Source organism: Cervus canadensis, chromosome 5, assembly GCF_019320065.1.
Source record: "Cervus canadensis isolate Bull #8, Minnesota chromosome 5, ASM1932006v1, whole genome shotgun sequence".
NCBI lineage: Eukaryota > Metazoa > Chordata > Mammalia > Artiodactyla > Cervidae > Cervus > Cervus canadensis.
The window spans coordinates 20,813,408-20,836,111 of record NC_057390.1 but is presented as its reverse complement, the minus strand read 5'-3'; the positions used below and the strand labels follow the sequence as shown (position 1 = coordinate 20,836,111).

The 22,704-nt window shown below is 37.5% G+C and overlaps 1 protein-coding gene and 1 pseudogene across 4 annotated transcripts in view; one reads left to right on the top strand and one right to left on the bottom strand.

Annotated features, from left to right (window-relative positions):
- Nucleotides 1-22,704, top strand: part of SOS1 (SOS Ras/Rac guanine nucleotide exchange factor 1) — a 129,481-nt gene that overhangs the window by 5,188 nt on the left and 101,589 nt on the right. The window lies entirely within an intron of this gene.
- Nucleotides 17,192-17,660, bottom strand: LOC122441593 (annotated as a pseudogene).

Sequence of the window (22,704 nt, the reverse complement as noted above, 5' to 3'; positions counted from 1 at the left end):
ATCCTTTACATAGAGCGAGGAAAGAGAAATGAGTAAGGAGCTTAAGTTTTGGAATTGCTGCTGTGGAGTCGGGAGAAGGAGCCAACCAGTGAATTAGAAAGGATTGCTGAGCAGTGCAGAGTGTGGAGAGCATTGTAGGTTTGAAGAGCATTCACTGGCCTGCTGGTTGTGAGGTTTTCTTCCGGCAGCACCCATCAGTCAGGTAAAGGGGTAAAGAAGGATTACTGGTTGCTTGTGGCTGCAGTAGAGATGAAGAAAACAGGGATATTTCAGAAGACTGAAAGTTAAGCTATAAGAGAGATAATGGAGGTGTAAATGAGAGCTCCACGGATTAGAAATCTTAATGAGTTGTAAGAGGAGGGTAAAGGGAGCAGATAAGGAATTATGGTTAGAGATGGTGATAATTACATTTGGGAGTTTTAAGATTCTAGAAATGAGGAAGATGAGACAGGGGCTCTGAACTGGTGTGTTGAATGGTGGATTGCATGCATGGATGAGGATGGATTCACAAGGATTATGATGTGTGTTGTAGTGGAGAGGAAGAAGGCAGTGACAGAGAGGTCCAGACATCACAGCAGTGACGATGCTCCAACCAAATAATAAGTGGCAACTACTCTCTTTATTTTTTTATTACAACTATAGCTGGAATAGAAAAAAACTTTGCCCTTCATTTTAGGATATATTTATTTGTCTTGTAATCAAGTTTTGTATCCAACATTTTATTATGAAAAATTTCAGATATACAGAAAAGTTCAAAGAGTTGCATAGTAAATACTCATATACCCACATGGATTCTATAATTTACAACTATTTTACTGTTTGCCTTATCACATGCCTATTCATCTACCAATCCATCTTAACATTTTGAAGGATTTCAAAGTAAGTTGTAGACATCAGTACACTTTACCCTTAAACACGTCAACTTGCATATCGTTAACTTAGAGTTCACTCTTTGTTTACAGTTCTTTTTGTTTTTCAGGTAAAATTTATGTACAGTGAAATACACAAATGTTAATTGTACGATTTAATGAGTTTTGGCAAATGAATACAACCCCAGCCTCTGCCAGGATATGGGGCCTTACCAGCACTCCTGAAGTGTTCCTCGTGTGCCTTCTCAGTCATTTCTTGCCCCCAGCCTCCAGAAGCAACTGCTCTTCAGATCTTTTATCACCATAGATGAATCTTATGTGTTGTAGATCCCATATAAATGGAATTGTACAGTATATATTTTTGGTGAGGCTTTTGAGGTTGTGTTTAATGAAGAATTCAGTCTTTTTTTCCCGTCATATGAATATGTCGAAGTTTATTAAATGGATGGACACCTGAGAGGTTTCCAGTGTGGGGCTGTTGAGAATAAAGCTGCCATGAATGTTCTTATTTATAGCTCGTGTTGTAGAAATGTTTTCATTTCTCTTGGGTAAATACCAGGAGAAATGGCTCATAGAGTAAATGTCTGTTAGGTTTATAAGAAACTTCCAGACCCTTTCTCAGAATGGTTGTACCATTTCATGTTCCCACCAGCAGTGTATGAGAGTTGCAGTTGCTCTACATTCTTACCAATATTTGATGTTATTAGTCTTTAATTTTAGTAATTTCGATGGGTGTGTAGTGGTATCTCATCATGGTTTTAATTTGTATTATTCTGGTGACTAATGATATTGAGCACTCATGTTCTTATAGGTTATTCGTGTGTCTTCTCTTGTGTAACGTCTGTGTGAATCTTTTGCCCATTTAAAAATTTGGGCTGTTTTTCTTTATAGTATTGAGTTTAAGAGTTATTTGTATATCATGGTTAACTGTCCTTTATCAGATATACGTTTCATGAATATTTTCTTCTGGTCTGTGGCTTGTCTAGTCATTTTCCTAATGGTGTTTTTTGATAAACAAAAGTTTTTAATATTGATGGAGTCGAGTTTATCAGATTTTTTTCTTTTAAGGTCACTGTGTTCTGTCTCAGAATCTCTTGCCTGCCACCAAGTCATGAACACATGGTCCCAAGGCTATTTTCTAAAAGCTTTATAGTTTTAGCTTTTACATGACCTGTGATCCATTTCAAATTAATTCTATATGATATGAGGTAGGAATTGAGATTTCTTTTTTTATGCTCATATCTAGTTATTTCAGAACTGTTTGTTGACGATACTTTCCTCTCCCTGTTGGATTGTGTTGTTTCTGTGAAAATTAAATGAATATATATTATATATTTATGTAAATGTATATTTAAATATGTAGTATATAAAATAAATTTGTATGTATTTTAGACTGTTTTAGTCCATTGATGTCTTGTTTATCTTTCCCCCAATTCCACACTATTGATTACTGTAGATTTATAGTAAGTCTTAAAGTTAGGTAGTGCAAGTCCTCCTTCTTTTATTGTTTCTAGATTTTGTATTTCAGTACAAATTTTGAACCATTCTGTCAATTTCTACCAAAAATCTTGGTGAGATTTTAATTGTAATTTCATTTATTCTGTAGGTAACAGGATAGAATTGGCACCTTAACTATAGCAAGTCTTTGGATTCATGAAGGTGGTATATGTCTCCATTTATTTAGACTTTTAAATTTGTCTCAGAAACACTTTGAGTGTAGAAGTCTTACATGTCTTTGGTTAAGTTTAATCTGAAATATTTTGTTTTTTGATGTTATTGTAAATTGTTTTAAAAGTTTTTATTTTCCAGTTATTTGTTAATGGGTATATAAACAATAGGTGAAAATTTGGAGAGCAATAAAGAGAAACTGCAGGGTGACAGATGTGCTCAGGCCTAGAGAGAATTTAGTCCAAATGGGAGATGAAAAGAAGAGACTTCTAAGGGAAAAGAGAGGGAATTTCAGAAATTTTATATTGTTATCAATTGGAAGTCCTTAAATAAGCATCAGTGAGTCCTTTGATATGCTAAAAATGCATGAAAAAGTAAGGCATTATGAAACTCAAAAAGTTGTTTAATAAAGATCATATATTTGAATTAAATAGAAACATGTAGCTGATTTTTGTATATTGATCCTGTATCCTTTGACCTTGCTCATAGTTGTTTTAAACATTTCATAGAATTTTGACTTTTTGGGCCACTCCCTGGAGCATGTGGGATCTTAGTTCCCTGACCAGGGATCCAACCCACACCACTGCGTTGGAAACATAGAGTCTTAACCCTGAACTGCCAGGAAGGCCCCTCCATAGAATTTTCTACATAATTAAGTCATCTGCAAATAGAGACAATCTGATATTTTATTTATTTCTTTTTCTTATTTTATTGACCAGGACTTCCATTACAGTGTTGAATCAAAGTAGTGAAAGTGGTCATCCCTGCCATCTTAAGGGGAAAAGTATGTCTTATTTCACCATTAAGGGTGATGTTATTTGCTAGTTTCCATTGATACTGTTTATCAGATTGAGGTTTTCCCTTTCCACTTTTAGTTTTCTGAGTTTTGGGGTTTTCTGAAGTTAAAGTGGATATTGAATTTTGTCAAATTGTTTTTCTATGTCTTTTAAAATAATCATAAGCTTTTCCTCCTTTATTCTGTAAATAGTATGGTAAATCACATTGACTGACTTTGAATGTAAACCTACATTCCTGGATAAGCCATAGCAGATGGTTTGGTTTTTTTTTTTTGAGTTTCTTCTTTGTGCTAGTGTTCTAGGCACTATGCTTGGTACTTTACATATTTATCTCTGTTCCACCCATTGACTTTTCAAGGTAGTAATTTTTACAGCTGAGTTTTTTAGCTGAGGAAATGGATCCTCAGAGAGGCAAATTGCTCAAAATCTTGTAATAGAACCAAGATTTGAACTTAAGTCTGTTTAGCTTCAGACACAAGTCTTCCCACTGTACTGTGTTGCTTCCTTTGAGTAGGCAGCATGATACAAAACAATGTGGTGTTCTAATTGTCTCCTCCACCTTAGATTTTAGGGAATAACTATCTCAGGGGAGAAGGAGGCGAAATGAAGAGGGCTTTGAAACCCTTTGTGTTAGACTGAGAAACTTAGCTCTTTTACATATTGGGGTTCTGCATAGACTTGCATTTGACAAAACTACACTGCTGCATGAAACAGTAATGCTTTTAAAGGTAATGCTGGTGGGGGTTTAGTCGCTAAGTTGTGTCTGACTCTTGCGACCCCATGGACTGTAGCCTGCCAGGCTCCTCTGCCCATGGGGTTCTCCAAACAAGAATACTGGAGTGGATTGCCATTTCCTTCTCCATCTTGAAGGTAATAGTTAATGGAAAGACGGCATAGATCATAAAGGAGAAGGCTGAGAAGAAGTGATCTTGGGATGGCAATAGGAAGCTAGGAGACTATTCCAGTATGCTTATGTTTGGGAGTGAAGGAAGTGACATTTTAGTGGAAGTGAGCGTTGACTAGGTGAGGATGAGGAGGATGTGTCTTCCCAGGGTTGGTGTTGCAGAGAGCCATTGGAGTCCAAGAGGAACTCAGCATCTTAGGAATTCTGAGTAGCTGGAGTCTATTCAGCCTGAAGTGTGGGGTCAGCTCTTGTGAATGAAATTACTGCATTTTATCTTGTGAGCAGTGAGGGACTATTGAAGAGTTTTAAACCAGGTATTAATAATTAGATATGAATTTTAAAGGATCTCTGCTCTGTGGATCATGGATTAAATGACTGTAGAACTGTAGGCAGGAAGGCAGGTTAGGGGACTTTTGCCGCAATTCTTAGAAGGGATAGTGCTGTTCTTGACTAGAGCAGTAGCTGTGAGGTAAAGAAGAGTGGACAGATTTTAGCTTTAAAAGTAGATTGGTGGTTGAACGATGGGGTAGTGAGAGAGGATTCAAAGTTGATTCCCAGGATTCTGGCTTAGGAGTCTTAGTGGCAATAGTGATGAAAGGGGGAATACTGGGAGGAGGAGCACCTTTGGAGGGGAACTAAGAAACCATCAGTATTCTGGGAGTAACATGATGTGAGAGAATTGTGATGGGAGGAATTTACACATTGAGGGTAGCCAAGTATGTAAGCATGGAAGGCATCTTTATTGGACTGTCCTTATTAATTATAGGCAGGTACAACCTGAAGATTCTTTCAGTGTACGTTTCAAATGCTGTCTCCTCTACACAGGCTTTCTACTACAATTCTATCCCCTAAGTAGAATGAATCTATTAATTTCTTTAATACATTGGAGAAGGAAATGGCAACCCACCCCAGTATTCTTGCCTGGAAAATCCCATGGACAGAGGAACCTGGAAGGCTATAACCATGGGGTCGCAAGAGTTGGACACGACTTAGCAACTAAACCACCACCATTAATTTCTTTAGTATTTTATGTGTCAATTTTAGTACTTAATGAAAATCTGCCCTTTAAATTTTGTATATGTGGCTTCTCTCTTCTATATTCGGAGTTATTTGAGAGCAAGATAGGAACCAACTCACCTTTGTATTCCCTCCAATGCTTAGCATGTTTCTCATGTATAGCAGGTGCTCAGTACACATGTTGAATTGTATGTAGCTCTGATCTTGTCCTTTTAAGAATATACTTACTAATGAGTTAGGTGGGTCTTAGTTGAGATCTTTAGCAGACAAAGGCATTGGAATTGTCATGTTTGGTGTATCCTATTTAGCAAATAGGGAAGCAAACGTAATGCTTTAGAAATAATTTTTTAAATGGCTAAATTAAAAAAAAAAACAACCATGTAATGCTTCAAGGGAGAAGCAGATGCCAGGATGGGGTTAAGCATGCAAGAAGTTTATTAGAAGAAGTGCTTGTGAGAGAAAATGAGGAAGGAGGCAAGGAGAGTCATCAGTCATCATACTGATGCAAGTCTGACTCTAAGTGAAGGAGAAAGGTAAGGAAGGAAGGAACTTTGGATGAAAGTATCATAGTTCTAAGGAAATTTAACTGAGACCTCAGAAGTTCTTGAGCAAAAGTTGCCTATCACAGAAATTTCTCTTCTTCCAAGATCAGGGCCACCTTAGTGTATGCCTGTGGTGCTCTTTACTGGGAGCAGCTTCAGTGAGAAGCACGGCCTCTGTACAAAGTGATGGATTTCAGAGTGCAGCAGCTGGGGCCGAGTCAGTTATTTTTCCCTGGAGTCAGAGATCTGAGAGGCTGATTCTCATAGCCAGCCATGGTCATCTCTATGGCTGTAATTTGCCTGATTCAGGACAATTGAACTGCAGTATTCTCCCCCCACTTAAAGTGGTAATTTGTTCCCCCTGAGCTCCTTATGCTTTTTCTTTTTTTAAAAGATACCTTAGGATGAGTTCCAAAAGTCATAACTTAATTGTCATTAATAGTGCACAGTTTGCTTTGTTGTTGTTTAGTTGCTAAGTTGTGTCTGATTCTTCTGCGACTCTGTAAACAGTAGCCCACCATGCTTCTCTATCCATGTGATTTCCCAGGTGAGAATACTGGTCTGTGTTGCCATTTCCTTCTCCAAGGGATCTTCCTGACCCAGGGATCAAACCCACATCTTCTTCATTGGCAGGCGAATTCTTACCACTGAGCCACCAGGGAAACCCGTGGTTTGCTTTAGTAGTTATCAAATAAAATTTGCATTTCCTATTCAAGTTGATTTCATATTCAGCCTTAATGTACCAAATGACAAAGCAATAAAGATGAAAGAAAGCATGCAAATGATACCTACAATATGAACTAGTGAATCAGGAGTATTTCGAGCACTTCAGGAGTACCTTGAGTAGGCCAGCCACCCAGTTATGAAGATGAGTGCTGTGGACTTTCCTTTCTAGGCTGGGCTACTTCAGGTAGACAAGCACAGATCAGTAAAAGAAGTCACATATAAAGTCAGATTCTGGCAATCACCTGTTGGAGTTGGGGATGGAGGCATATACCAGAGAAAAGAAATAATTTTAAGTTTTAGTTTTATGGACCCTGAATTACTCAGATGTTATTTTTAAGGTAGATATTTTAAATTTATAATGGGAAGATGATTTTGAAAAGAGATTCCGTAATGCTGCTTCCCTGCTGATTTTGACTGCTGGTGGTGGTTTAGTCGCTAAGTCATGTCCGACTCTTGCAACCCCGTGGACTGTAGCTCACCAGGCTCCTCTGTCCATGGGATTTTCCAGGCAAGAATACTGGAGTGGGTTGCCATTTCCTTCTCCAGGGGATCTTCCCGACCCAGGAAAAGAACCCATGTTTCCTGCATTACAGGCAGATTCTTTACCGACTGAGCTATGAGGGAAGCTGATTTTGACTGGTTAGGTTTTATTCACCAGATTTGTTGAGTATTATATGACAGACATTCTAGACAATTGAAAACTAATACCTCAATTGTTGCTTTTATGAAACTTGTATCTGGTGATAAAAAGAAATCTGTTATCTTTCCATATGTGTTAAAACACTCTGATTCTCGTTTATAGAAAGTTTGATTCAGGGTTAAAAATAAAAATATAAATTCTAAAATTTTAAAAATAAAACCAGGTCTTCGAATTAAAAAAAAAGTTGTTTTAAATTAACAGAGACTTTTTGGAATAAGCTGACTTAAATTCTAGTTATTCTTTTATAATTCCTGAAAGAAAATTTTCCCTTTTTATATAGACAAGTCCCATCTTCTATTTTATTACAATCTAAGCCATTTGCAAGTGAACTGATTTCTATGTATGGCTCAGTAGCTTGTAATGGAAGGCACTTATGCTAATTGCATTCACAGCTGTTTTAAGGACTGATAGGATTCTGACTTCTTCACATATAATTAATAACTTCTTTCTTATTGTGCTAGAATATTTTTTATATATATCCACATATATATATAAAAAACACAAAATTAGCCATTTTAGCCATTTCTAAGTGTATAGTTCAGTGCCGGTAGCTACATTCACAAGATTGTGCAACTGTCACCACTTGTCTATTTCCAAAACTTTTCATCACCTCAAACAGAAACTCTGTACATATTAAGCAATAACTCCTAACTTCCTCCTCCCTCAGCCCCCATAACCTCTAATCTACTTTCTATCTCTATGAATTTGCCTGTTCAAGGTATTTAATGTAAGTTGAGTCATATATTTGTCCTTTTGTATCTGATTTATTTTAGTTAATACAATGTTTTAAGATTCATCCATGGTGTAGCATGTATCAGAATTTAATTCCTTTTTAAGGCTTACTAATACTCCATTACATATTAATATATTTATTAATATAAATATAATAATATTATAAATAGATAATATATAATTTGTGTATATACCCCATTTAGTTTATTCATTCATCTGTTGATGGACACTTGAGTTGTTTCTGTCTTTTGGCTACTATAAGGAATGCTTCAGTGAACATTGGTATACAAGTATTTGTTTGAGTTCCTGTTTTCAGTTCTTTTGGGTATACACCTAGAAGTGGAATCGCTGGGTCATTTGGTTTATATGTTTAACTTATTTAACGTTTATATGTTTAACATTTGGTTTGTATGTTTAACTATGTTTAACTTTTTGAGGAATTATACTGCTTTCTGCAGCAATCACACCATTTTTACATTCCTACTAGCAGTGCACAAAGGTTCCGATTTTTCCATAGCCTCTCTTACCCTTGTTATTTTCTGTTGTGTTTTTTTTTAATTACTATCCTACTTTATGTGAAATGATACCTCTTTGTATTTTGGCTTACATTTCCCTAATGATTAATAATATTGGCCATCTTTTCATGTGCTTGTTGGCCACTTGTATATTTTCTTTGGCAAATGTCTGTTCAAGTCCATTGCCATTTTTAAAACCTATGTGGTTTGAGTTTTTGTTGTTAAATTTTAGGGCATCATTGTAATCTTCTTGATGTTAGCTCCTTATTGGCTATATGACTTGTAAATATTTTCTTTTATTCAGATACAACCAAAACTCTACTTTCAGTTTCTTGATAATGTCCTTTGCACAAAAGCTTTAAACTTTAATGAAGTTCAGTTTATCTTGAAACCCAACTGCTTTTTGTGTGTTGGTTTTATTCTGCAACTTTGCTGAATTAATTCACTAGCTCTGGTATCTTTCTTGTGCATTCTTTGGAATTTTTCTGTATATAGGATTGTCATCTGCAAATAAAAATAGTTTCACTCTATGTATGTATGTGTGTGTCTACATATGGCTTCTCTGGTGGCTCAGATGGTAAAGAATCTGCCTACAATGCAGGAGACCCAGGTTCTGTCCCTGGGTCAGGAAGATCCATCCCATGGAGAGGGGGATAGCAACCCACTCCAGTATTCTTACCTGGAGAATTCCATGGACAGAGGAGCCTGGCAGACTACAGTCCATGGGATCAGTTTTCATTCCAATCCCAAAGAAGGGCAATGCCAAAGAATGTTCAAACTGCTGTACAGTTGCACTCATTTCACATGCTAGCAAGGGTATGCTCAAAATCCTTCAAGCTAGGCTTCAGCATTACATTAACCGAGAACTTCCAGATGTCCAAGCTGGGTTTAGAAAAGGCAGAGGAACCAGAGTTCAAATTGCCAACATTCATTGGCTCATAAAGAAAGCAAAAAATTTCCAGAAAAACATCTGCTTCGTTGACTGTGCTAAAGCCTTTGACTATGTGGATCACAACAAACTGTGGAAAATTCTTAGAGAGGAAAGTGGACCACCTTGCCTGTCTCCGGAGAAACCTGTATGCTGGTCAAGAAGCAACACTTAGAACCTTACATGGAACAACTGACTGGTTCAAAATTGGGAAAGGAATATGACATGCCTGTGTATTGTCACCCTGTTTGTTTAACTTCTGTGCACAGTACATCATGCAAAATGATGGGCTGGATGAATCACAAGCTGGAATCAAGATTGCCAGGAGAAATATCAGCAACCTCAGATACGCTGATGATACCACTCTAATGGCAGAAGGTGAAGTGGAATTAAGAGCTTCTTGATGAGAGTGAAGGAGGAGAGTGAAGAAGCTCACACACACACATGTTCTTTTTCAGATTCTTTTCCCTTATAGGTTATTACAGGTTATTGAGCATAGTTCTGAGTGCTATGCAGCAGGTTCTTGTTAGTTATCTATTTTATATATAGACTAACATATGCTTTGTCTTTGTTTTATCTTCTTGATGAATTGACCCTTTTTTCAATATACAGTGTCCATCTTTGTCTCTTATAACAGTTTTTGACCTAATGCCTATTTTTTCTGATATTAGATTAGCCACACTAACACTCTTACTTTCTGTTTTCATGGAATATCTTTTCCCATCTTTTCATTTTGAAACTATGGTTTTGTGTATAAATTGATCATTATAGTCAGCATATAATTTAATCATGTTTTTAAATCAGTCCTGCCAATCTCTGGCTTTGATTAGAAAGTTTAACCCAATTAAATTTAAAGTATTGAGAAGAGCCTGGCAGGCTACAGTCCATGGGGTCTCTGAGTCAGACACGACTTAGCAACTAAATAGCAACAAGTGACTGAGAAGGAAGGACCTCTGCCATCATTTTGCTTCTGTGTTGTTGTGAAATCCTATACCTTTTTTGTTGCTCATTTCCTCCATTACATACTGGTTTCTTCTTCTCCCCCACCCCCATTTTATTATAGTGAACCATTTTGATTTTCTTTTGTGTGTATTTTTTTAGAAATTTTCTTTGTGGTAATCCTTGTGAATTACATTTAACTCCCTAAGTTTATAGCAATATAGTTCGCACTGATACGAACTTAACTTCAGTAGCATATAAAAGCTCTGCTCCTATAACAGCTCAGTCTTACCCCCTTATATTGTTGTTGTCACAGATTATATCTTTATAAGTTGTATATCCAGTCTCATGGGTTTATAATTATTTTTTATGTATTTGTCTTTTGAAATTCTATAGGAAATACAAAATGGAGTTAGAAATATATATATATATAGTAATATATATAGTAATGCCCGTTTTTTTATTTGCTGGTGTTATTTACCTATACTAGAGACCTTTATTTCATCATATGACTTTGAGTTGCTGTTTAGTGTCCTTTAATTTCAACTTGAAGGACTATCTTTAGCATTTCTTGTAGGGCAGGTCTTATGATATTGAACTCCCTTAGCTTTTGTTTATCTGACAACATCTTAAATTGTACCTAATTTTGAAGGACAGTTTTGTCAGATGCAAAATTCTTGGTTGACAATTTTTTTCTCTCAGCACTTAAATATGCATCCTGCTGTATTTGGGCATCCATGGTTTCTAGTAAGAAATAAGTTGCTGACCTTATTAAGGACTCCTTGTATGGGAAGGGAATTCCAGTTGAACTATTTCAAATCCTAAAAGATGATGCTGTGAAAGTCCTGCACTCAATATGCCAGCAGATTTGGAAAACTCAGCAGTGGCCACAGGACTGGAAAAGGTCAGTTTTCATTCCAGTCCCAAAGAAAGGCAATGCCAAAGAATGTTCAAAAGTGAGTGAAGTCGCTCAGTCGTGTCCGAGTCTTTGCAACGCCATGGACTGTAGACTACCAGGCTTCTTTGTCCATGGGATTTTCCAGGCAAGAATACTGGAGTGGGTTGCCATTTCCTTCTCCAGGGGATCTTCCCAACCCAGAGATCGAACCCAGGTCTCCTGCGTTGCAGGCAGACACTTTACCCTCTGAACCACCAGGGAAGCCCTGGTGGGCTTCAAACTACTGCACAGTTGCACTCATTTCACACGCTAGCCAAGTAATGCTCAAAGTTCTCCAAGCCAGGCTTCAACTATACGTGAACCGTAAACTTCCAGATGTTCAAGCTGGATTTAGAAAAGGCAGAGGAACCAGAAATCAAATTGCCAACATCTGCTGGATCATAGAAAAAGCGAGAGAGTTCCAGAAAAACATCCACTTTTGCTTTATTGACTACGCCAGAGCCTTTGACTGTGGATCACAATAAACTGGGGTGAATTCTTAAAGAGATGGAATACCAGACCACCTGACCTGCCTTTTGAGAAATCTGTATGCAGGTCAGGAAGCAGCAGTTAGAACTGGACATGGAACAATCAACTGGTTCCAAATCAGGAAAGGAGTACATCAAGGCTGTATATTCTCATCCTGCTTATGTAACTTCTATGCAGAGTACATCATGTGAAATGGTGGTCTGGATGAAGCACAAGCTGGAATCAAGATTGCTGGGAGAAATAACAATAATCTCAGATACACAGATGACACCACCTTTATGGCAGAAAGTGAAGAAAAACTAAAGAGAGTCTTGATGAAAGTGAAAGAGGAGAGTGAAAAAGTTGACTTAAATTCAACATTGAGAAAACTAAGATCATGGCATCTGGTTCCATCACTTCATGGCAAATAGATGGGGACACATTGGAAACAGTGACAGACTTTATTTTTTTGGTCTCCAAAATCATTGCAGATGATGACTGCAGCCATGAAATTAAAAGATGCTTGCTCCTTGGAAGAAAAACTATGACCAACCTAGACAGCTTATTAAAAACCAGAGACATTACTTTACCAACAAAGGTCCGTCTAGTCAAAGCTGTTTTTTCCAGTAGTCATGTATGGATGTGAGAGTTGGACTATAAAGAAAGCTGAGCACCGAAGAATTGATGCATTTGAACTGTGGTGTTGGAGGAGACTGTTGAGAGTCCCTTGGACTGCAAGGAGATCCAACCAGTCAATCCTAAAGGAAATCAACCCTGACTATTCATTGGAAGGACTGATGCTGAAGCCGAAACTCCAATACTGTGGCCACCTGATGGGAAGAACCGACTCATTGGAAAAGACCCTGATTTTGGAAAAGATTGAAGGCAGGAGGAGAAGGGGGTGACAGAGGATGAGATGGTTGGATGGCATCACAGACTTGATGGACATGAGTTTGAGTAGGCTCCGCAAGTTGATGATGGACAAGGAAGCCTGTGAGCTGCAGTCCATGGGGTCACAAAGAGCCAGACATGACTGAGCGACTGAACTGAACAGTATGGGAAGAATTGCTTCTCCTGCTGCTTTAATGGTTTTGGTTTTGTTTTTGTTTTTAGACAGTTGGTGTATAATATGCCTTGGTGCAGGTATCCTCGAATTTATCCTTTGTAGATTTTATTGAACTTTTTGAATTTGTAGATTAATGTATTTCATCGATTTTGGGGTATTTTCAGCCATTATTTCTTTACTTATTCTTTCTGTCCCTTTCTCTCTCTTCCCCTTCTGAGATTCCCACAATGCATGTTTTGGTCTGCTTGTTATCCTGCAGGTTCCTTAGGCCCTGTTTACTTTTTTAAAAAAGCATTTTGAGCATATTCAAGTCAGTTTTTAAAGTTTTTATCAAGTTAGTCTCATGTCTGGGCTTCTTTAGCCAGGTTCTTTCAGTTAATTTTGTTCCCTTGAATGTGCCATTCTGTTGTGTTTTTTTTATATGCTATGTGATTTTTTTTTTTCTTAAACTGGGCATTTGAATAGTATGTAACTATTGAAAGTAAATTCTTCCCTTTTCCCAGGGCTTACTGTTCTGTTGTTTGTTTTTATTTGGTTTTGTTTTTGATTGTTGAAGGCTATATTAGTATGTTTGTTGAATGACTTTCCAAAGCTGTTGTTTTTTTCAAACAAAGTATTCCTTGGTGTGTGTAATCACTGAAGTCTCTTTGACTTAACTTGTGTTTCCACAGTGTTTTGACAGAGATTTCCTTGAGCTTCAGGAGCTAAAAAACAGCCAAACAAATAACAACAAAACCTCTCTCAGTCTGTACAGCTTGGCTCTGTACTGGTATACTCTTGTAACAATTTGTGAAAATTGCCAGTGTGACATAGCAGTAATAGAGTAAGATTCAGATTTATATCCTGATATTTGTCCATTGTTCTATGTAAAATCGAGTTTTCTTCTTTCTACAAAAAATAATTTGTTTTGTTGTTGTTCAGTTGCTAAAGTCATGTTTGACTCTTTGCGACCCCATGGACTGCAGTGTGCGAGGCTTCCCTATCCTTTACTATTATCTAACATCTATCTCATCCTCTGTTGCCCTCTTCTCCTTTTGCCTTCAATCTTTCCCAGCATCAGCATCTTTTCCAATGAGTCGGCCCTCCCCATCAGGTAGCCCTAGTATTGGAGCTTCAGCTTCAGCATCAGTCCTTCCAATGAATATCTCAGGATTGATTTCCTTTAAGATTGACTGGTTTGATCTCCTTATAGTCCAGGGGACTCTCAAAAGTTTTCTCCAGCACCATAGTTCAAGAGCATTAATTCTTTGCTGCTCAGCCTTCTTTATGGTCCATCTCTCATACTGTATATGTATGTATATGACTACTGGAAAAACCATAGCTTTGACTTTATGGACCTTTGTCGGCAAAGTGATGTCTTTGCTTTTTAATATGCTGCTTAGGTTTGTTATAGTTTCCTTCCGAGGAGCAAGCGTCTGTTAGTTTCATGACTGCAGTCACTGTCAGCAGTGGTTTTTGAGCTCAAGTAAACAAAATCTGTCACTGTTTCCACTTTTTCCTCTTCTAATTGTCAGGAAGTGATGGGACCAGTTGCCATGATCTTAGTTTTTTGAATGTTGAGTTTCAAGCCATCTTTTTCACTGTTCTCTTTCACCCTCATCAAGAGGCTCTTTAGTTCCTCTTCATTTTCTGCCATTAGAGTGGTATTATCTGCATATCTGAGGTTGTTAATATTTCTCCTGCAGTCTTCATTCCAGCTTGTGATTCATCCAGCACAGCATTTTGCATGATACACACTGCATATAAGTTAAATAAGCAGGGTGACAATATACAGCCATGTCATACTCCTTTCCCAATTTTGAACCAGTCGGTTATTCCATGTAAGGTTCTAAGTGTTGCTTCTTGACCAGCATACAGGTTTCTCAGGAGATGGTTAAGATGGTCTGGTATTCCCATCTCTTTAAGAATTTTTCACAGTTTGTTGTAATCCACACAGTCAAAGGCTTTAGCATAGTCAATGAAGCAGAAGTAGATGTTTTTCTGGAATTCCCTTGCTTTCTTTATGATCCAACAATTGATCAATTATGATCAGTTGTTGGCAATTTGATCTCTGGTGTGTCTGCCTTTTCTAAGCCCAGTTTATACATCTGGAAGTTCTTGGTTCACATACTGTTGAAGCCTAGCCTGAAGGATTTTGAGCATACCCTTGCTAGCATGTGAAGTAAGCAGTTGTACATTTGAACATTCTTTGGTAGTTTGAACAGTCTTTGGTCTTGTCCTTCTTTACAGTTGGAATGAAAATGGACCTTTTCCAGTCCTGTGACACTACTGTTTTTTCCCAATTTGCTGACATACTGAGTGCAGCACTTTAACAGCATCATTTTTTAGGATTTTAAATAGCTCAGCTGGAATTCCATCACCTCCATTAGCTTTGTTTATAATAATGCTTCCTAAGGCCCACTTGACTTCATAATACAGATAATTTGTACTTGGTTTAAATTGTGTTCTAATATTTGGTTTTTAAAATTCGTAAGTAAAAAGTAGTTCTTGTAGCTCAGCTGGTAAAGAATCTACTTGCAATGTGGGAGACCTGGGTTCAATCTCTCTCAATTCATGAGAGATTGAGAGTCTTAGAGGGTGGCAGCTGGGACAGTGGGTTAAGTACATGTAGTGTATTTTGGAGGGGGGCAAGGCTTTGTGGGAAGGTGTTGCATTGGGATATATGTAGGACCGCATAACAAGGAATAGTGAGAGGAAGGTGAGACACTGATATCAAAGATGACATTTACATAGTTGAACATTTTGACTGAGGTCACTTTATAGATGAGAAAGGGAAGTAATATGCTCTTATTCCTTCCTCCTTCCTCCTGCTTTCCTTTCTTTCTTCCTTCAAAAACCACAGAATTTTCTGTTCTCATCTTCTAGAATTCAAAGTTCTACTTTAGAACTTTCATTTTATAATTTAAGTAGACTTTTCTGAGATTCTTAAGATTTAATCTTCTTTTTTTAATTTTTTTAATTTTTGGCAGCAGTGGGTCTTTGCTGCACGCAGACTTTCTGTGTTTGCAGTGAGTGGTGGCTTCTCTAGTTGCAGGGCTCGGGCGTCTCACTGCCGTGACTTCTCTTGCAGAGCACAGGCTTCAGTAGTTGTCGCACGTGGGCTCAGTAGTTGCAGCTTGTGGGCTCTGGAGTGTTGACTCATAGTTGTGGCACGTGGGGTTAGTTACCTCACAGCATGTGGGATCTTCTGAACCCATGTCCCCTCCACTGGCAGGCAGACTCTTAACCACTGGACCACCAGGGACGCCCTAATCTCCATTTATTTGTCAGAAAATGTGTCCTCAGCATCAAATAGTCTCTAGCATCAAACAAATAATCTCTAGGAATAGCAGTGAGTTTATAAGTTTGAAATACTTTTGAAAAGGTAACTTCCATTAAAAAGTCTTTTCTGCCTTAACATTTCAACTGGTGGCTCAGACAGTAAAGAATCTGTCTGCAAAGCAGGAGACCAGGGTTTGATCCCTTGGTCGGGAAAAATCCCCTGGAGAAGGAAATAGCAACCCACTCCAGTATTCTTGCCTGGAGAATTCCATGGACAGAGGGAGCCTGGCAGGACTACAGTTGCGGGGATTGCAGAGAGTCGAACACAGCTTAGGGGCTGAGCACAAGCACGGTTAGTATTCTTGCCTGGAGAATTCCACGGACAGAGGCGCCTGGGGGGCTCAGAGTTGGACAGGCCTGAGCGACTAACGCACAAGAGCATTCCAACAGTTAATAACAAATTTACATAACACTCTTGTTTTATATTGTATACTAAAGTGTTCTTAATTTTGTTGCTACTTTACGTTCTTACACTTACATGTTTGCCATTAAACTCATCAAGATTCAGTAATCTCTAGTAGCAAATTCTTGAAAATACAATTAATTTAAAAACTCATTTCAGTCTTTGTTAATTTTTAAAAATGTTCTTTGTATTTACATTTTTGATAGTTAATGTATTTTTCAGTATTAATATAACAAATATGAAATTTTTTAAATTTTTAAATTTTTTCTATTTCTGTTTCTATTTCATTTTTTAAATAAAAAAACTGAACACTTTATAAAAGTTATTTTAACTTTTAGAACACAGTCACAAAATTTAAAGCTCAAAAGACTATATAGTAAAAATCTTCCATCTCATTAATCTGCTCTACTGTTCTTGCAACCTACCTAGGGGCAGACAATTTACAAGTTTCTTGTGTAGAGATTTTTTCTTTTGGGGAGCACACCCTTTTTTTAGTACCCTTGTCCCTGCTCCCCCCGCCCCAGCCCCCTGGACAAATATATTTTGGAGACCATAGCAGTTAAGGTTATCACCTTTACTTTCTGCGGCTGTATACTACTATTTAGTTGTACTATAATTTATCAAACTAGTGTCTCTGTCTTTCATTAACCAATATGGAATTACTTGCCTTCTGGTTTGTTGAAACAATAGGTCAGACAACATTTGCCACAATATTGCCTGTGTAAGTGGCTTGCCATAAAAACTCCGGCGCCACAATCTTCAGAAGGGCACTCCTGAGGAAGGTGACTGATTTCTGCCATTGTCATCCACGATATAGTATTTCAGAACAGCCAGCTTAAACTTTCTTTCTCTTATGCTTGCTCTTCTTGGGAGTAATATGACTTCTTCCTTTTCTTTTCTTAGCACCACCACAAAGTTTAAACATTAAGGTAAAGAGTGGACTCCTTTTGCATGTTGTAGCCAAAGTACATCCATCGTCCAGTTGCTTGCCAGCAAAGGTCAGTCTTTGCTGATTGGGAGGATTCCTTTGTTATCTTGGATCTTGGCCTTTACATTTTCTATTGCATCTGAGGGTTTGACTTCGGGAGTGATGGACTTCCTTGTCAGGGTCTTCATGAAAATCTGCATCTTGGTGATGGTTCCACTGCACATGGCGGGTCTAAAAGCTAACTTGTCCCTTACTGAGAACCATTGAGGTCATTTTCTGTCTTTTTGTTTTGTAAACACTTGTAGCAAAAACTGGTGTATATGTCATATCATATATGAGTGCAGTGTTTCTTCCTGTCTCTTACCCATTTTCTAATTGGATTGTTTACTCTTTTACTGTTGAGTTTTGAGAGTTCTTTATATATATTTTGGATACTAATCCTTTGTTGGGCCTGTGGCTTGGAAATATTTTGCCCACTTATTATTACATTACCTTCTTATCCACTTTCTAGGCTCTTTCCTAGAGCAGAAGTTTTTAAGTTTTGATGTTCAATTTATCAGTATTTTCCTTTAGTGGGTTGGTGTCAGGTCTTAAGTAATCTTTGCATATCAATAGATCCTCAAATTTTTCTTGTGTATTTTTTCATAGAAGCTCTATAGTTTTACATTTTACCTTTAAGTCTGAGATACATTTTGAGTTATTTTTGCATAAGGTATGAGACTTAAGTTGAAGTTCATTTTTTTTTTTTGCCTACACATGTCCATTTGCTTCAGCACCATTTGTTGGAAAAGCAGTCCCTCCACTGAATTGCTTTTGTACTTTTGCTAAAAATTGTGCATATTTTTGTGGATCTATTTCTGGGTTCTCTCTTTTAGTCCATGTGTTTCTCTCTCTCTGCCAGTACTACACAGTTTTTACTACTATAGCTGTAAAATAAGTCTTGAAATTGGGTAGGATATTTCCTTCCATTTTATTCTTTTCCAAAATTGTTTTAGTAATTCTAGTTCCTTTTCCTTTTCATATAAATTTTACAATAATCTTGTCATGATCTACAGAAAAATCCTGCTTGGGATATTGGTAGGAACTATGTTAAACCCCTGTATTAATATTAAGGAGTAGAAGAATTGACATTCTTATTGATTGTTGAATCTCCCATTCATTAACATAGAATGTCTCTCTACTTGTTTTTAGATCTTTGGTTTCCTTCATCAGTATTGTGCCATTTTTAGGATACAAGTCTTGTGCTTGTTTTGTTAGATTTGCACCTAATGTTTCGGGTGTTTGGGTTATTTTATTTTTTATATTCATTGAAAGTACCATGGATTTTTTCTATGTGTTTGTCTTGTATCCTCTGAACTTAATGAACTCACTATCTGTTGTCTTTTTGTTTTGTTTTGTAGATTCTTTGCAATTTTCTACCTCGATAATCATTTAACTGACAATAGAGACAGTTTTATTTTCTCCTTTCAAATTTATGTTTTTTATATCTCCTCTTCTTATTTTATTGCATTGGCAAAAACTTTCAGCATTATGTTTAATGAATATGTTGATTGGACATTTTGTCTTTTCCCCCCAGTTTTAGGGGGAAAGTATTCAGTCTTCGTGCTTCCCTAGTTGTCACAGCAGTAGAGGATCTGCCTGCAGTGCAGGAGAGACAGGTTGATCCCTGGGTCGGGAAGATCCCCTGGAGAAGGAAATGGCAACCTACTCCAGTATTCTTGCCTGGAGAGTTCCATGGACAGAGGAGCCTGGCGGGCTCCAGTCCATGGGGTCACAAAGGTTGGACACACTGAGTGCCTCCTACATCCGCACTTCCCAGTGCTCTTGCCTGGGAGATCCCACGGACAGAGGAGCCTGGCGGGCTGCAGCCCATGGGCTTGCAAAGAATTGATGTGACTTAGCTACCAACAGCAGCAACAGTTCAGTCTCTCTCTCTCAAGTTTGTGTTACCTGTAGGTTTTTGCAGATGCTGTTTATCCAGTTGAAGAAGTTCCATTCTGTTTCTCTTTCTCTGAGAGATACTTTTTCCCCATGAATGGGCGAAGAGTTTTGTCAAATACTATTTTTTTTTTTACCTCAATTGAGTTGAATTATGTGGTTTTTTTCTTTAGCTTTTTAGTGTGATGGATTATATTGGTTAGTTTTATGATATTGGTCTAGACCTGAATCCCTGGAATAAACTCTGCTTGATCATAATGAATGATTCTTGCTGTATATTTCCAAATTTGACTTGCTAATATTTTGTTAAAGATCTGTACTTATGAAGAATGTTGATCTGTAGTTTTTCTTTTTTATACTGTGTACCGTGTTTATGTTTGTTTTTTAAATCAGAGTGATACTAGCTTAATAGAATGAATTTGAAAATGTTCCCTTCAGTTCTGTTTCTAGAAAAGATTGTGGAAAATTGATGTTAATTCTTCTTTAAAAGTTTGCTACAATTTTCAGTGAAACCATCTGTATCTGGAGAGTTTTTTGAATGTTTGAATTTACAGATTCATTTTATTTAGTAGGTGTAAGACTATCCAAATTATTAACTTCATAAGTAAAGTTGGGTAAGTTGTAGTTTTTGTTGTTTTATGAGAAATTGGTTCGTTCCTTCTAAATTGTCAATTGTTTGTGAAGAGTTATTCGTAGTGTTCCCTTATTTTTTCTTTTCTTTTTTTTGGTAATTGCAGGGTGTGTAGACAGACACATTCACATTTCATTCCTTATTTATTCACTATGTTGGTAATTTGTATCTTCTCTCTCTCTCTCTTTTTTTTCCTTTGTCTTGCTATGTGCTTCAATTTTTAATCTCTTAAAAGAACCAGCTGTTTCATTGAGCCTCCCCTGTTTTTCCCTTTTCAGTTTTATTGATTTCTGCTCATATTTTTATTATTTTTTCCTTTTTCTTTCTTTGCTTTTGTTTTTTTGCAGAGGGATTCTAGAGGTTGAGAGGTTATTGGTTTGAGTTTTTCCTTTTTTTTAAATTGCTGTAAATTTCTTTCTCAGCACTATTTTACCTATGCCTCACAGATTTTAATATATTTTACCTATGCCTCACAGTATTTTCATTTTCCTGTAGTTCTTTTTTTAAAAAATTTGTTTGTAGCTTTTATTTGTTCTTTTAGTGGAGCATAATTGCTATACAGTGGTAGTTTCTGCTGCACAACAAAGTGAATCAGCTGTGTGTATGCATATATCCCCTCCCTCCTGACCCTCCCTCCCCCATCCCACCCCTCATCACAGAGCACTTAGCCGAGCTCCCTGTGTTATCACAGCAGCTTCCCACTACTCTCTGTTTACACACGGTAGTGTATATGTACATCAGTCTTCCTCACCCGCTTCATCTCACCCTTCCTTCCCCCTACTGTCCACATGTCTTTTCCCTACACCAGTGTGTCTACTTTGCCCCGCAAACAAGCTCATCTGCACTCTCTTTCTAGATTCCATACATAGACATTAATACATGATACTTGTTTTTCTTTTTCTGACTCACTTCACCGTGTGTGACAGACTCTAGGCCCATCCATAGCACTATAAATTACCTAATTTCATGCCTTTTTATGGCTCAGTAATATTCCATTGTATATATGTACCATAGCTGCTTTATTCTTTCATCTGCCGATGGATGTTTAGGTTGCTTCCATCTCCTGGCTATTGTAAACATTGCTGCAGTAAACATTGGGGTACCCGAGTCTTTTTGAGTTACAGTTTTCTCAGGGTATGTGCACTTTTGTGGGATTGCTGGGTCATGGTAGTTCTAGTTTTAATTTTTTTAAGGAGCCTCTGTACTGTTCTCCATAGTGGGTGTATCAGTTTACATTCCCACCCGTAGTGCATCTGGGTTCCCTTTTCTCCATACCTCCTCCAGCAATTATTATTTGTGGATTTTTTGATGATGACCATTCTGACGATATAAGGTAATACCTCATTGTAGTTTTGATTTTCATTTCTGTAATAATGAGTAATGTTAAGCATCTTTCTTTGTGTTTGTAGGTTATCTGTATGTCTTCTTGGGGGTAATGTCTATTTAGGTCTTCCACCCATTTTTTGAATTTATTTGGCTGTGCCAGTTCTTAGTTGCAGCATGTGGGATTTAGTTCCCTGACCAGGGATCAAACCCAGGCCTCATGCATTGGGAATCAGAGTCTTAGCCATGGGACCACCAGGGAAGTCCCTCCTTCAGTTCTATTATATATGTTTTTAAATTTCTTTTGAGAATTCCTCTTTGATCCATAGATTATTTACATAAAAGTGTATTGTTAAAGTTTCCAAGTGTTTGAAGATTTTCCTGTTAACTTTCTGTTACTCATTTCTAGTTTGTTTCTATTGTGGTTAGAGAACATATTCTTAATGATTTCAATTCTTTTCAGTTTGTTCAGATTTGATTTGTCATCCAAGATATATCCTATCTTATTTTGTGTTGCTTAGGCACTGGATAAGAATCTATATTCCTCTCTTCTTGTATGGAGTGTTTTATAAATGTTGATTAATTCTTGTTGACTGATGGTATTGTTGAGTTCTTTTAAATTCTTTGCGATTTTCTATATAGTTTACTGATTGTTTAGAGAGAGGTGTTGAATTGTTCAGCTATAACTGTGGGTTTGTATATTCTCCTTTCAGTTCTATCAGTTTTTGCTTACATTTTAGAACTGTGTTGTTTGGTGGCTACGCATTTGGGATTGCTATGTCTTCTTGATGGATTGACCTTTTTAACATTGTGTAATGTCCCTCTGTCCAGTGATTTCCTTGCTTTGAAATCTACTTTCAGTTCAGTTCAGTCAGTTCAGTTCAGTTGCTCAGTCATGTCTGACTCTTGGCGACCCGATGAACTGCAGCATGCAGGCTTTCCTGTCCATCACCAACTCCTGGAACTTGCTTAGACTCGTGTCCATTGAGTTGGTGATGCCATCCAACCATCTTATCCTCTGTTGCCCCCTTCTTCTCCTGCCTCCAATCTTTCCCAGCATGAGGGTCTTTTCCAGTGAGTCACTTCTTTGCATCAGGTGGCCAAAGTATTGAAGCTTCAGCATCAGTCTTTCCAGTGAATATTCAGGACTGATTTCCTTTAGGATTGACTAGTTGGATCTCCTTGCAGTCCAAGGGACTCTCAAGAGTCTTCTCCAACACCACAGTTCAAAAGCATTGATTCTTCAGCACTCAGCTTTCTTTATGGTCCAACTCTCACATCCATACAAGACTATCAGAAAAACCATAGCTTTGACTCTACAGACCTTTGTCAGCAAAGTAATGTCTCTGCTT